The sequence below is a fragment of the Strix aluco genome, chromosome 1 (genome assembly GCF_031877795.1).
Source record: "Strix aluco isolate bStrAlu1 chromosome 1, bStrAlu1.hap1, whole genome shotgun sequence".
NCBI lineage: Eukaryota > Metazoa > Chordata > Aves > Strigiformes > Strigidae > Strix > Strix aluco.
The window spans coordinates 110,563,986-110,577,753 of record NC_133931.1 but is presented as its reverse complement, the minus strand read 5'-3'; positions in this window follow the sequence as shown (position 1 = coordinate 110,577,753).

Sequence of the window (13,768 nt, the reverse complement as noted above, 5' to 3'; positions counted from 1 at the left end):
CGTTATTCTGGTTGTCTGGAGTAGAGAGGTTACTGACTTAACAGCTAACAGAAGGTGAGCCAATGTCTTCTACCTCAACATATTTGATGGAGGTTGTTTCCCTCCCTCCCCATTCAAGGTGAGCAACGTGGCATCCCCATCTTGCCTAGACGTAAGGTTAACTTCTGTGTTTAAAGACCTGCTGAGCTATTCCTGGTTTAGACTAATCTGCTGGCAAATTGATCTCATCTCCTGGAAAAAAAACCAACCCTTGGTTACCACAAGGAGGTTGTTCATCGCTGTCTAACCTGCATCTCCTGTCCTGCACAAGCAGCACCATTCTAGGTTGGAGGTGTGTCACGGAGTTACATGGAAAAATCCAAGCAGCTTCCTTAGCTCGATGGGCCTGTGCCCTCACTAGTCAATCAGAGCTGTACTGGATTCACCCACAAGCTCCTGGTGGAGCTACCATGACCCAAAGACAAACAGTTTTCTTTGCAGCCTGAAGTCTTTAAAGACTTTTGTGATGCAGCTGGAAACAAACAGGGAAAGTTGTTTGCTTTTTCTTAAGGGATCAGTCTGAGAGAGCTGGAGCTCTGATTGAATAAGTAATGTACTGAAAAAAGTCTATGCTCTGCCGGTGCTTTAATAAGTAATTGAGCTGAATACCGCCGTGTGCGATCCCAGTGGGACCTTTTTGTTTTTCAGCTTTCTTTTCCTTTGGAGTTGCAGCTACCACCACAGATCACAGAGCAGTGCAGTGAGGGTTATGTATCTAAAGCCACAAAAAGCCAAAGCAGAACTTTCAACAAATCATTTGTTTTATCTGTATCTCTATTACCTTGGTCCCCAGGCTGCTGCGTGCAGTTTAGGGGCTGAGGGAAGAGAAGAGTAACATTTTAGAGAACTAAACTGTCTGCTGTTGGTGCTTGTCATGAATATGGGGCCAAATTATAACCCCTTCCCTAGCAGAAAGGTGCTAATTTGGATTTTTCTTCTCAGCCAGTGATTTTTCCTCTCAGTTTTTGATTTTTGTAACCTCTTAGATTTTGATTTTGGTGAGTTCTCAACCCATGTTCAGTTGGGTTCAAATTAGCAAACATATGGCTAAGGATGATAGATGGGTGGACATTCACTTAGATACCAGAGGATCATTATCCTGTGGGGAATATTTCCCTAAGAAGCTTCTCTGAAGGTGACTGTAGTCCTGATTCCACGTGGCTTGAAATTTTAGTAGTGTTTTACTCTTGTGCAAATGAGTACAAAATCATATCTGCACCAAAGGATCTTACTTTGTTATTACTTTACACTCATTTTGTGGAGGTCAAAATCACAGTGTGATGTGCAAGGCAAAAGAACTTGGGATGAATTTTGTTGGTCACCTGCTTTATTCTGAGCATGTGTTTGGAGTGTGTGAGTAGGACATCTTTGACTGGGATATTCAGAGTAGTTACAGCCCCTGCTCACCTTCTGTGCTTTGATGACAGCCTAGGTCAAGCCTCGTTGGTTAGCCAGTGCAAGAGGTTTAGCTCTCAATCATCAAAGCTTACATTACCAGAATGTAAGATTTTGAGGTTTTTTTTACCCCTAGAACCTTTTTTTCCTCTCCTACAGCAGATATGACCTTTTCTTGTGCACGGTTTGCCGTTAGCTGTTTCCACTTCTGTGGGATGCTAAGAACTTCTCTTACATGACACTTTCCCGAGTGAACTTGTCTCCAGCTGAAATCCAGCCCCAAGAGTCATTTTGCTTTACTTGTTCTTCTGTTCCTCTGTTGCTTCTTAGAGTTGGCCTTGACAAACAGAATGATGCTTCTGCAGTGATCTCAGACTTCTGGGAATGTCTTGACATTGTGAGAACTCAGTGATTTTGTTCAGTGTTCTTGAAATACATATACTGAGGGGTAAGGGTGAAGGAGCAGTTATCACTGCTTATGGATACTGCTGTGATCTCTGATTTCAGTCTTTCACAAAATTGTCTCATCCATTGATGCATCAGCCTGCCCATTAGAACAACTGGGGATATTATTAATTGCATGCAATGTTTCTTGCTCTAAGATCTTTAGATGACAGGTATTTGCGATATGTTCTTTACTAAGATGCTGTGATTAGCTCTGCTTTTATTTGGTATACTGTGCCTTAGTAGTCTGTAATGCATCCATCTGGTTGTTGTTTCTCTTTTAGCATCTCATCAGCCAAACAGAAGTCTTTAGTCACTCAGGTGTGGGATTCATCTGACCAGTGTAGACATCTGTGTCTGCTATCATATGGGCTCCTTTTATAATCGAAGGAGAGGACCACAAGGGAGAGGAGTTTCTGGCTGTTGTTCATCATATCTTATGGCAGATGTCTCCAACAGATCAGGTGATTTGTCTCTTGAGTGAGCCATTTCTCCCTGCTGAGTAGAAAGGCAGTGGTGTGGAGAAGAGGACAGAAAAAGCCAATTTTTCTTCTTGTGCCTAAACTCCTGAAGACTTGATTGAAAGCTGGTCTCAACTTTGGAGACAAGATTTGTCCCTGGTTACCATTGTACAACTAGAAAGCTTTCTTGTTCCAGGACTGCTCTGTTTTTACTATCAAATCCATGAGACTGACCTCCCTGAGTCCCTTCAGACAGTCCTCTCCTTACACCTGCATGGAGATACCCAGCAGACATAGGTCGGGAGCTTTGTTACTTACATTCTTGCTTTTTGTCCTTTTGTTGCATGCCCTTGCCTGTGTTTATCCCTTCAAGCTGGACTCTTTCAGGCATTTGTGTTATGCCTGCAAACTCAGTACCCTGGTTCAGTGAAAGACAGCTCCCTTAAGACTTAGGCAAGCATTGCACAGGAAAACAAAGGTCTGTTCAACTTGCTGTTTGGAGACAATGTTTACTCTCTGACTGACATATATGCACTACCCTTCTGAAACCTCAACTCTGTTCCAGATCTGATAAATATTGCTGTATTGGAAGATGGAATTCTCCTTAAAAAATAGTCTAAGCCATGCTGTATAACAGAGAAACAGCAGAAATGGAGTTGCTTCTTAGCTGAGGACTTTTATCTTAAAATAAAACACGTTGCAGAAAACAAGTAAGAAGCAAAGGATTCTCACACAACTTTGTTATCACAGCTTATGCCTCCTGAGAGCATCTCTTCACACTGTTGCCATAGCTAGTTAGGTTAGGATGGGACATTACCCTGTCACTCCTGATATCATTTCTTTCTTAGATTCCTGCCCTACTTGAGGACAGTTGTATATAGCAGAAATATCCTTTTGATCAAGAAGGATGTTGTTGCATGGCTACAATATGTTTTCCCAATTTCCATTTCTCAGTCTAATTATTCTGGTCCCTGCCATTGTTGTCCCTTAAAAGCAACGCCTACTCAAGCAGGGAAGAGAAGACATTGAATGCAGCTAATCCAATATGTGATTTAGTCAGACAGTTCAACCGAATGAATAAGCAAATAAGCTGCATTTCAAGACCTCCCTTGCTGTGAAAGCATTTTTTTTTCTCAGAGTGACTCTTGGCTCAGAAGATACGGCTGTTGTTTTTCATCTGATTCCATCTCACCATGTTTGCAGCACAGCAGATTCTCCCAAAAGCCTTTCAGCATAGACTCATTTTGCTGTTTGCCCGGTGAATACAGATTTTTCATTTTGATCTGTGTTGTGTGCAGTTTTGGCATGCTTTACAAATGGACTGGTTAAACAAGTGTTGCTAACAACTGCCTCTGCCTGTTGGTAGTCAACTGTCATTGTTCATGGGCTTCCATAGCAAAAGAGATGAGCCACCATGGGGCAAGTGCTTCCTGTAAAGGCCAGAGTAAATGTCAAGAAACTCTTTCCCTTCTGTCAGGCCCAGAAATGTTGCTGTAGCTCAGAGTCACTGAACAGGCAGCGCTGGATTGTCCATAGCATGAGTATTTTGGGGTAAGAGTTGCTGATGTTCAGCCAGATTGTCTAGGTGAGAAATCACTGAGGTGAGTCTGGAGAGGTAGTTTGTATCAAGTTCTACATTTTGTAATTTATACTCCGAATCTTTAAATGACAAAGTAAATTAACTTTCTCAGATGAGTGACAATCATGCCTTTAGAGGGGGAGGGAGAATGCATCTGAATTCGTGAATTGCTTGGTGAGGGACCCTGACCTGGATCCCTTTCTTCTGGCCTGATGCATCTTGCTTTTTTCATCTACAGCAGCCCAGGATCATGGGAGACATGGAAACTGCTCCCTGCCTGAGTTTCCTCTAGCCTACCAATACTGTCCTGCAAACTGGGACCGGGGGTCAAACCCACCAGGCAGAGGTAGCACCCAGAACTCCCTGCTCCCCATGATGTGCTGTTGTCCTGAGGCTGTTGTGCAAAAAGCTGGCTGCTTTGCACCCATCGCATTTAGTTGAACATGAGGCTGTCTTCAGGGGCTGAGTTATGGTGCTTCTTGGACCTGTATCAGACTGGGAGCTCAGCTTTCAGCAGGGGTAAAGGAGGTGAAAGGTTTCAGCATGCTAGTTTTTTTTACATGACGACTAGAAACTGTGAGTATGACCTGGCTGTGAAGAAGGTGAATGTTATCCTTGAGCTTACCTGTGTGCCTTTCCAGTTGAGATGGGAGCATTGCCTCATGCAAGACTCTGGTAAGACCCAGCCTGGGAGGGCATTTGCAAATCTGCTCTCTTGTGCTCAAGAAAGAAGAATTAAAACTGGAACAGGTGAGCAAGAGGGATGATGCATTGATCAGAGGAAGGCAAAGGCTGTCCTAGGAGGAGACTAAAAGCTTAGCTTGCTTTGCCTAGCAAGTGGAAGCTGTGAGATGATACCATCGTTCAGTAATAATCCTTCAGGTTGTAGGTAAAGAGCAGGGGAAAAGCTACTGAAGCCAAAGAACAGTGTTGGCACATGAGCAAGTGGCACATACTGATTGGGAATAAATTTGAACTGGAAATTAGGAGTAAGGTTGGGAGTGAGGTGCAGAAGGACCTCTTGCACTCTGTGTGTGGTGCCAGGAATATGCCCCATACTTACAGCATGACCTTTTGCAGGGCTATATCATGGCGACAGTAATCCTGTGCTGAAAACTGCATTTGGTTTGGACTAGTAGTGACCTTTAGAGAAGCTGTTGTTTGCCACGTGGACAGAGTGGGGTTTCACACTTGACCTCTTGAATTTCCTTCTTGACTGTGAGGTTTGTGGGAAGGAACTAGTATGGAAGGGACAAATAAATGGAAAGCTTCCAACTCTGCTTCTTAAGCTTGGGACATATAATAGCCCAGTTTGCTATCAGTTTGCTGGGCTAGTCCTCTACAAACAAGAGGAATTTACCCCACGGCAATCTTTCTTCACAAGAACCCTGCAAAAGGAAGTGAGGTTTAATTAGCATTTTAAAGTGGACAGCCTTGAAGTTAATGATATTCAATAAAGAAAAATTGTTTTAACCTTATTTGCACTTTTCAATTTACTTATTAGAGGCCATCTGTTATATTTTAAGCAAGAGCACTGGGAGCTAAACTCTCAGATTGTCAAATGAGATTTTAACTGGCTAAGCAGAAGGGAAAGAACAGGCTGCCTTAAATGAGCAATTAGACTGTTTTTCTTCAATTTCTCACTTTTGTGTCAAAAAAGCAAATGGTCACCATTTCAGGCAACAGTTGAGTTGCGACAATGACATCTGTTTTTACAGGTGCTGATGAGTCCTGGGAAATGTCACTTGTCCTCAGATCTCCGATATGGTCCGACATGGATGACATTCAAAAAGCCAAAAGTGAGATGAAACTGGTGAGGGGTGTGAAGGGTGAGAATAAGGATTTCTATAAGTAAATCATCAGAGAAGGGAAAACATGGGAATATACTGATTTGCTGCTGAATGGGTTGGCCAACCTAGTGACAAAGGGCATGGAAAAAACTGAGGTGCTCTTTGCCTTTGTTGTTGCTGGCAAGGTCTGCTGTCAAGTCTCCTTATCTCTGTGCCTAGTAGCAGAATTTAGAGGAGACAGATGCTACCTATAGTAGGGGAGGATCAATTTAAGAATTACTGAAGCAAAATGGGCATACATGGGTGTATGGGACCAGATGACATGTGTTTGAGGGTGCTGAGGATGCTGGTTGATGTCATTGTGAGACTGCTCTCTATCACCTCTGAAAGGTGGTGATGATTGTGGAAGGTCCCCAATGACTGGGAAGAGGCTAATGTTAAGTTAATCCTCAAAGAGAGTAAAGAGCATCCAAGAAAACAGCAAACTGGTCAGCTTCACTTCTGTCTCCAGGAAGGTTACAGAGCAAATCTTCCTGGGGGCCATTTCCAGGAAGTGAAGGACAAGAGGTCACTGCTGAATGCAGGGACCAGATCTCCATTGACTGTCAAGGGAATTTGACTCCTAAATTTAACTGTCTTAAGCTTGAGCAGATTCCCACTGTACCACTGAGAAGCTGGGTGTTTTTCCTGTGTCCCTGGGCAAAGTGAGAGCCTTTGGCAGGACAAGAGTCAAACCTCGGTCTCCCGGGTCTCATGGGAAAAGTTTAAATGCTGGGCCACCCATAATTACTCATGGAGGGTTGGGAAAGGAAAGCAAAATGTTTTCTCCAGATCTTAAAAACCTATGGGAGCCACTACAGCTGGTACTGTGCAGCTGGATTTGGGACTGTATACTCATGTATGGATGTTAGCAATCCCTCTGGATTCAATAATAGATGTACTGCTGTTCACCTGATCAGAGGCTCTGAATTTTGGTCTCTGGAGGATTTGGCTGAGGTGGCTGTAAGGTTACCATGCCCAGAATGGGGATTAAATAATCCCTTTAATCCCTTTTGCAAATGAATGCAGACTATGATCAATGCCATGAGCTGATAACCTGTTCCCCAGGAGCAGCAACTTAAATTGCTCAAATTTAGATCTTAGCTTCACTCCCATGGGTCATCCCACTGAAGTTAGGTTGAAGTTGACTTCTCTATGTGATGTTTTGTGGATATCTCAGATTTGCTAGGGACTTAACCCACCAGCTCCTGTTGATGCCAGGCTTGCTCTGCAGCCAGCTGCTTTTCTGTCCTGCCTGGTGAGTTACAGTGACAGAAGGAAGGAGAAATGATCCAAACAAAGAAACAGGGCAGAAACATAAACTAGATCACGTTGATTCACAACAGCATTTGATCATTAGTGAGAAAACCCCCACTAAACCAAATGAACTATGAAGTATCTGTAGCAGTGAAACCCAGCTGCCAACAATGTTATTGTAAAAAATAGCCATGGGTACTCGTAGTTTGCTGTAAGCGCTAAAGCTGAATGTGTCTGCAATAAAATAGCTTTTGTAAAACCTTGCTTTTGTGTCATTCCAAGCTTAAAATGCTATTTTGTGTTCAGATCTATACAGAAAAAAACCCCCACAACTTGAGGTGACTTTTGTTTTAAGACTGTTTTAAATTTATAACTGAGCTGGCTAAAATGCTTTTCATCAAAGTACAAAAGTTTCATGCTGTAATTAATGGCAAGTGATATCTAACGCAATAAAACACCATCATTTGAGTGTTCTTACAAGACTATTTATGACTGGATATTGAAACTGATAATGATTCTGCCATTTGTCCTCATAATTTATTATTCCAAGGAGAGGCAAGAGGTGTTAAGGGTTCACGATCCGTTTTATGGAAAGAGTGCTGAATTCAGCTTTTTATGGGTGTAAATGACAATGTTTGGCGCTCTGTGGAAACTGTGCATGTGACAGCGAGTGCAGACCCTACTGAGGGGTCAAGATGGGGGGTGTTAATGCTCTTTCTTAGATAGCAGAAGCCCATGGCTGTGTGATCCAGTTTCAGGTTAGCCTTACTGGAACCAGCACAATGACTCAGTCATGATCTCAGCAGGATCCCTTGGAAGACTCAGGGCAGGATTTTTCTGGAAACCTTCTACCTGGTTTCTGAGATAGATGATCTCAGGAGGTATTGTTCTGGGTAGCCAAAGCTGAATTCACTATAAGCAACCTAATCCAAAGCCCATGGAAGATAATGGAAAGAATTACTGTCTCTGGCAAGTCTTGTGTCAGGCCAAAACAAAAGCTCGACTCTGGAGGAGACTTCCTTTGGTCTTGCAAAGCGCCAGCCAGACTGTGTCCCTCTGAGCGCAGACCTTTCATATTGCACTGGGCTGAAGCTGATTTACTGAACATTCGGTCTCTGATCCTTACCTTGTTCAGGCTCATGGAAACCTGGAGGAATTTCTTTAAAGTCAGTGTTGATGCAACTAATGGAAAATCTGAGTGAAGTCAGACTTTGGGGTTTTTTTGGACTGAGATCTGAAAAATGGAGATGATACTTCAGCCTGCTGGACTCCTGGACCAGGATGTGTTCCTCAGACTATAGCTTTCTGGTTTTCCCCAGCCTTTGGTTCATTTGCTGTGACATAAGGTATTGTAGGCAAAGATTTGCATTTCCATCAGTAGCCCTAGCAGCAGTCTAATGAGTTTCTTGCTGCTTTGCAAATAGCTTGGAGAGAATCTGATGCCACAGAAGCAGAGAGCAGGATGTGACCCGTTTTCTTTGCTTTTAAAGAGCTACAGTCCCCTTCCTCTTCCCTTCCACCTCCCCTCATTTATTCTAATCAACATGCCAAAAGGGAAGTCGCTCCTTTATTGGAGGTTATCCATGTCAAAGGAAGTTATGTTTCCATCACTACCTGGGGGCCCATCAGCAGATGAAGGTGGAGAGCAGTGACTCAGAATGACTTTGAAGCAACACCCAGCAGCAACTGAAGACCAGAACATAACCTTAGCTGACGTTTAAAATAACACAATACACAAATAAAACCATTCTGCTAAATTATACATCTTTTTACTCTTGGCTGTTCTTAAAGGAAAGGGACTGGGTGAGTGTTTTCTATGTGTGCTTCTTCCTTTTCCTGTGCTGGTAGCTGAGTGGCAGATGCACACTGATGAAGTATAGTGCATTGACTTTTGTGGCTGCAGTACTTTATGCTGAAAAGAAATACAGCTTTTAAAACAGTGGAGGGCTGCTATTCAGAGAAAAAAAAAGTAAAACATACAGATGAGTTTTGCTGAATGCACCTTAGTTACCTGCTTTGAGTTAAGCACGTGCCTAAATGCTTTGTTGACCAACATTGATGGGAGTACATTTAACAGTAAGTTTGAGTTGAACTAAGTGATGGCTAAAGAACAAGCAAGAAAAATAAGGTAATATGGATATTGAGAAAAATCTATCTCTGTTTCACTAATCATTGGAAACAAAGAAATAATATGTTAACTGTAAAGCTTTTCCCCTAATGACACAAACACAGGTATCTGCCATTGTTCACACACTCCTCTCTTTCCCAGCTGAGAAGCAGGGACGGTGAGTTGATAGTTTAAACTCTCAGTTTTACAACAGCTCAAGCTGTTGTTCTCATTGTCACTGATTTCACTCTGCTCTCACCAACACAGTTCCTGTCCAGACCTTCCTGAGATCCTGTGGCTGAGCCCTCGCCAAATGCAGCTTCGCTGATCACGACGGAGATGTGTTGATTGGCCTTGAGCAATGACCTGCCCTCTGTCTTTCATTTAATGGTTCTTATTCAAAACTTTTAGGGAGACTGAGGGGAAGATGAAAGATATCTCATTTGGTTTGGGTATTACTGTATTATTTTCCTACTGCAATAGCACTTAACAGCTGTAGGTGTGGACAAGCACAGTGTTGCACTGTTGTACAAATCTAGATCAAGTATCATGCTTGGGCCCCTCTTTCTCTTCCTCCTGTGTCTTCTGCAAGTGCATAACTAGCAAATGCAACCCAATTTTATACACCCAGAGTTGTCTGCTTGCTACTCTTCCCTAGGTGCCTACTGTTGTGGGCAGGACACAGAGCAGCATCAGCCTGGTCTGGGGCGGGGCAGGGCAGTACTTACCCCCACTGCATTTTACCAAGACCCATTTTTAAAGTGATGTCCTATGAAGCACTTGCTCCTGTAATATTTTAGGGTAAGGCTGTATCTTTCTGTGGTCTTCCAAAAAGGTTCAAGCATCACACGTGTCAAGGAAGCCATGGTTTACAAGTGGAAAGGCCAGTGTGAGTGAGTTACTTTAATGTTTATCCTCCTGACCTGCCTCCAAAAAAATTGCTGCTTCTGAGGGGGGCTGGTGATCTGGTCATAAGTCTAATGTCTTAAACATGGCTTGAGTCACCTCTCTGATAACTTTAGCTTGCTGAATTCAGTGTTTTCATTTTTGGTGAGTCTATGGTTTGAAAATAAAAGTTGATTTTAAGAAGGAATCTAACATCTTTAAGGGAGAAAAATCACACTTTTTAGAACAAGTATATCAACTGAGAGCAATCTGTCTCATGGATGGTCTCAGCTTAGTCTTCTGTGAACATGTGTCCACATCACAAAATGACCATGCAATTTAGCATGACAGGCAAGAGGCATTTTAAAGGTCATTAAGGGGATACACTGGCTGATCTGCCTGCAAAAGCTTGCGTAGATCCTGGCTCAGCCTGCATTTTTGTGTTTCACCCTCTCTTACACTAACTAGCAATAAATATTTAAGCTGTGTAGCAAAAATTCTTTTGTTTCAGGGGCCAGGCAAATGTCCCAGGTTTTGTGTTTATTTATAGGAGATGAACTTGCTTGCGAGATGGGTTTCGTAAAATTGGATCCAGCTTTACCCAGAGCTAAGCCAGATCCATGGCTTGCATTACCAGCAGCTGGTTTTCATGGGAAATATCTGACTGATGCAGAGGAGCACAGGATCTGGAGGAGGGCAGTGGGGACTGTAAGAGGTGATGCATGAGACACATGGCCCTGGGTTGCCCCCTAAGTGAGCAGGGTCCTTTGGTATTGGACTAACAGGACAAGGAAGACCATGAAGGATGAGGATAGAGGACTATTTCCAGGTGACAAGCTTGCCTTAAACCAAACACGAAACTCTGTGCAGATCATAGAAACCTCCGACATATTGAAATGCCAGCAATGATGTGACAAGAAGGGTCGACCTTCAGTCACATAGATGCCACCTCTCCAGGGTCAACAGAGACTTGGCTCTGTCCTGTCTCTGAAGGCTGGCAGAGTCGGCAGTCGCTGCTGGAACAGGCATCTTACCTACACCAATCCCATGTGCTGAAGGTCAGGCCACCAACCACTGTCCCACAGCTGCATGATCTGACCCAAAACCTTTTGTTTGCAAAGACCTGGGAGAGGAGAAGGTTTTGATCAATAGTGTTTGTGGAAGTGGTCCCAGTCCCTGGGAGGGGACGGTGATCTCTGGCTTGGGGGTATTTTATTTCCTCCTGCCTGTGCTCTGCATTGGCTGCTCGGGTTCAATGATAATGTGAACTGTCATCCTGAGAAATATATGGGTGCCTGTTTACCATTCGTGGAGCAGTGCTGCTCTGATGACACAGCATACATTACCCAAAAGTTCACTGGAGGACGGTGAAAGTGATTAGGAAGAGAAGAAGGTTGTTTTTCTTCCAATGACTTGAGAGCAAAGTCATAAAAGTTGAAATGTTCTCAGGCAGCTGTAGCTGTGCCTGCACCACTGGGGAAGGGCTGGGCTGGGAGACCCCAGATGGCCTTTGGGGTTTTTTTATGTAATTCAGACTCTTATAATACAAATGTCCCACCCCAGATGATGCGCAGTCACCTGAAACTGCTCTCTCCCAGCTTAATGCTCTCAAACAGCGATGTATCTCATTTTCGAGCCCTGGGACATGTCTGCCTTCATGCTCAACCCTGCACATGTGGTGCTGCGTGTGACGGTGGCCCCGGTGTCCTGGCATTGGCACTTCTTCTGTTTCAGTCATGCCAGGTCCCCAAAGCTTTGAAAATCTTTTAAAGCCTGGCTGGGCTGCACATCTCCCGCAGATCAGGCTTGCATGCGCTGAATGTCTTGGGCCTCAGATGTCCCGACAGGCTCACTGTGACGCGTTGCTGCTCGTGCTAATGAGTTTCGTGTCTTGCTACAGTGGATGGCAATTAAAGGGGGCTGATGAGACTGAGCCTGCGGGCACGGTCGGCCTGTGTGGTTGTGAGGAAAGATGTGGTTGAGGTACAACGGAGGGTGCGGGAGGGACAAGCTTTTCTCAGAGCATCACACTAGAGGGTGCCAGATTGCTTTCCTCCACGCCGCTGCCTTCCCTCGCACAGATTTGGACAGATTTGGCTTTGTATATCTTGATGGCTCCGTCCACCCCTTTAAATGCTCATTGTATGCGCGCAGCCTTGCTACTAAGCGGGTGGCAGAGCACTGACCACCCCAAAATCCGTGCTATGGACCTGTGGTGTCTTTCTCTGCACAGGCTGGGTTGGTCCCAAAGCTAGAGCTGCTTCTTAAAATTCAGCAGTGGCCGAACAGCAAATTGGGTTTATCATGGGACATGTCTTGACCTGGTAACAGGAAGCATCTCTAGTCTTGGATAGGCAGCCCAGAGGCTAGGATGAGGGCCACTGCCCTCAGCTCCCCCAGAAAGAAGGTTGGAGGTTCTCCCCCTTGTGCCATGGGAGTTTCACATGCCTCCCTGTGTACCCTCTCCAGTCACCACATCCCACAACTTTGATGGGATGCTGCTCTTATTGCTGGCTCTTTGTGGCTCTTTTCCCTGCTCCCCAGACCATAAACCAGCACCTCTTGTGCCTGTGCTCTGGAGATGTCCTTCCCAAGGTCAGGAGGTTGAACTCACCTCTCTGGATTTCCTTCTTACTTCTTTCAAACAGTTGTTGCATTTCAGGTCATGGTCTGTCTGAATTCTGCTCCTCTCCTCTCGAGTGCTTGCGCCCCTTTCGAGCTTGGTCCCATCACGTGTTTCACAAGCACATTCTCAACCCTTCATCAAAGGCATCAATCAAGACGTTGGCCAGACCCAGATCTGAGGTAAGCCTCTGCAGGTTTGGGAGTGAGCCATTGCTACACACTTTGCATGCTGTCTTTCAACCATTTGTGCTCTTTCCTCCTTAGCTTTTCCTACAGACTGGGACTATCAGCTGGGCTTTTTGGGCTCAAACCATCCATAGTACGAATGGATCTGCCCACGGACACTATTGTGCAGTCCCAGCCCTGCAAGGATGTTCCTGCCCTGGTGGGGGTCTAGGCTGACCTTTCTGAAGTAACTATAATTCATTAGGACAAGAGCTTTTCCTTCAAAACTGGTTGATGGATGTGTCCAGTGTACCAGACTCTTGTAGACATTAACTGGTAGCCCCTTGGAAGTACCTCTCCTCCCCAGAAAGGTGGGGCTGGCACCAATGATCCCTGTAGGTTTGAAATTGTCTTCTAATGTGAGACAGGAAGAGTAAGAGAAGGGGGAGTATATGAGACAGATGGGAGAAAATAATTATAAACTCCAAATCCCCCAAACTGTAATCCCGCCCATGCACAAACACACTCTCCCTCACATACCAAGCAGAGTTTTTACCCCCAAAATGCTTACAGGGACTCCCACTCCATAAAATCTGTAGTAATAATAGACATTGGATATTGCTGGGGTGGGTAGCAAACTATTGGGTAGGTAAAGCTGCGTAACGGTAAATTAGAAACAACCTGATTCCTGAATACCAGCAGGGTAAATGTTTCTTCAGTGGGGGAATGCCTCCAGCTCCACCCCTGGCCATTGTGCACAGGTCCAGGGATGGTTTTACTTCTTCCTCATATTGCTGTCACCCTTGGAGCCAGACCTCAATCTGTGTGTTACTTCTTTCTCGCCCCACGTGGTTAAATTAGAGCAGAAGTGATGTGAGGGATAATCAAACCTGTCAATTAGAATTATGTTCAGTTACACATAATAAGCCAAATTAGAATCCAGTGTAGATCTGCTGGAACTCAATGAATTTGCACCGTGGAT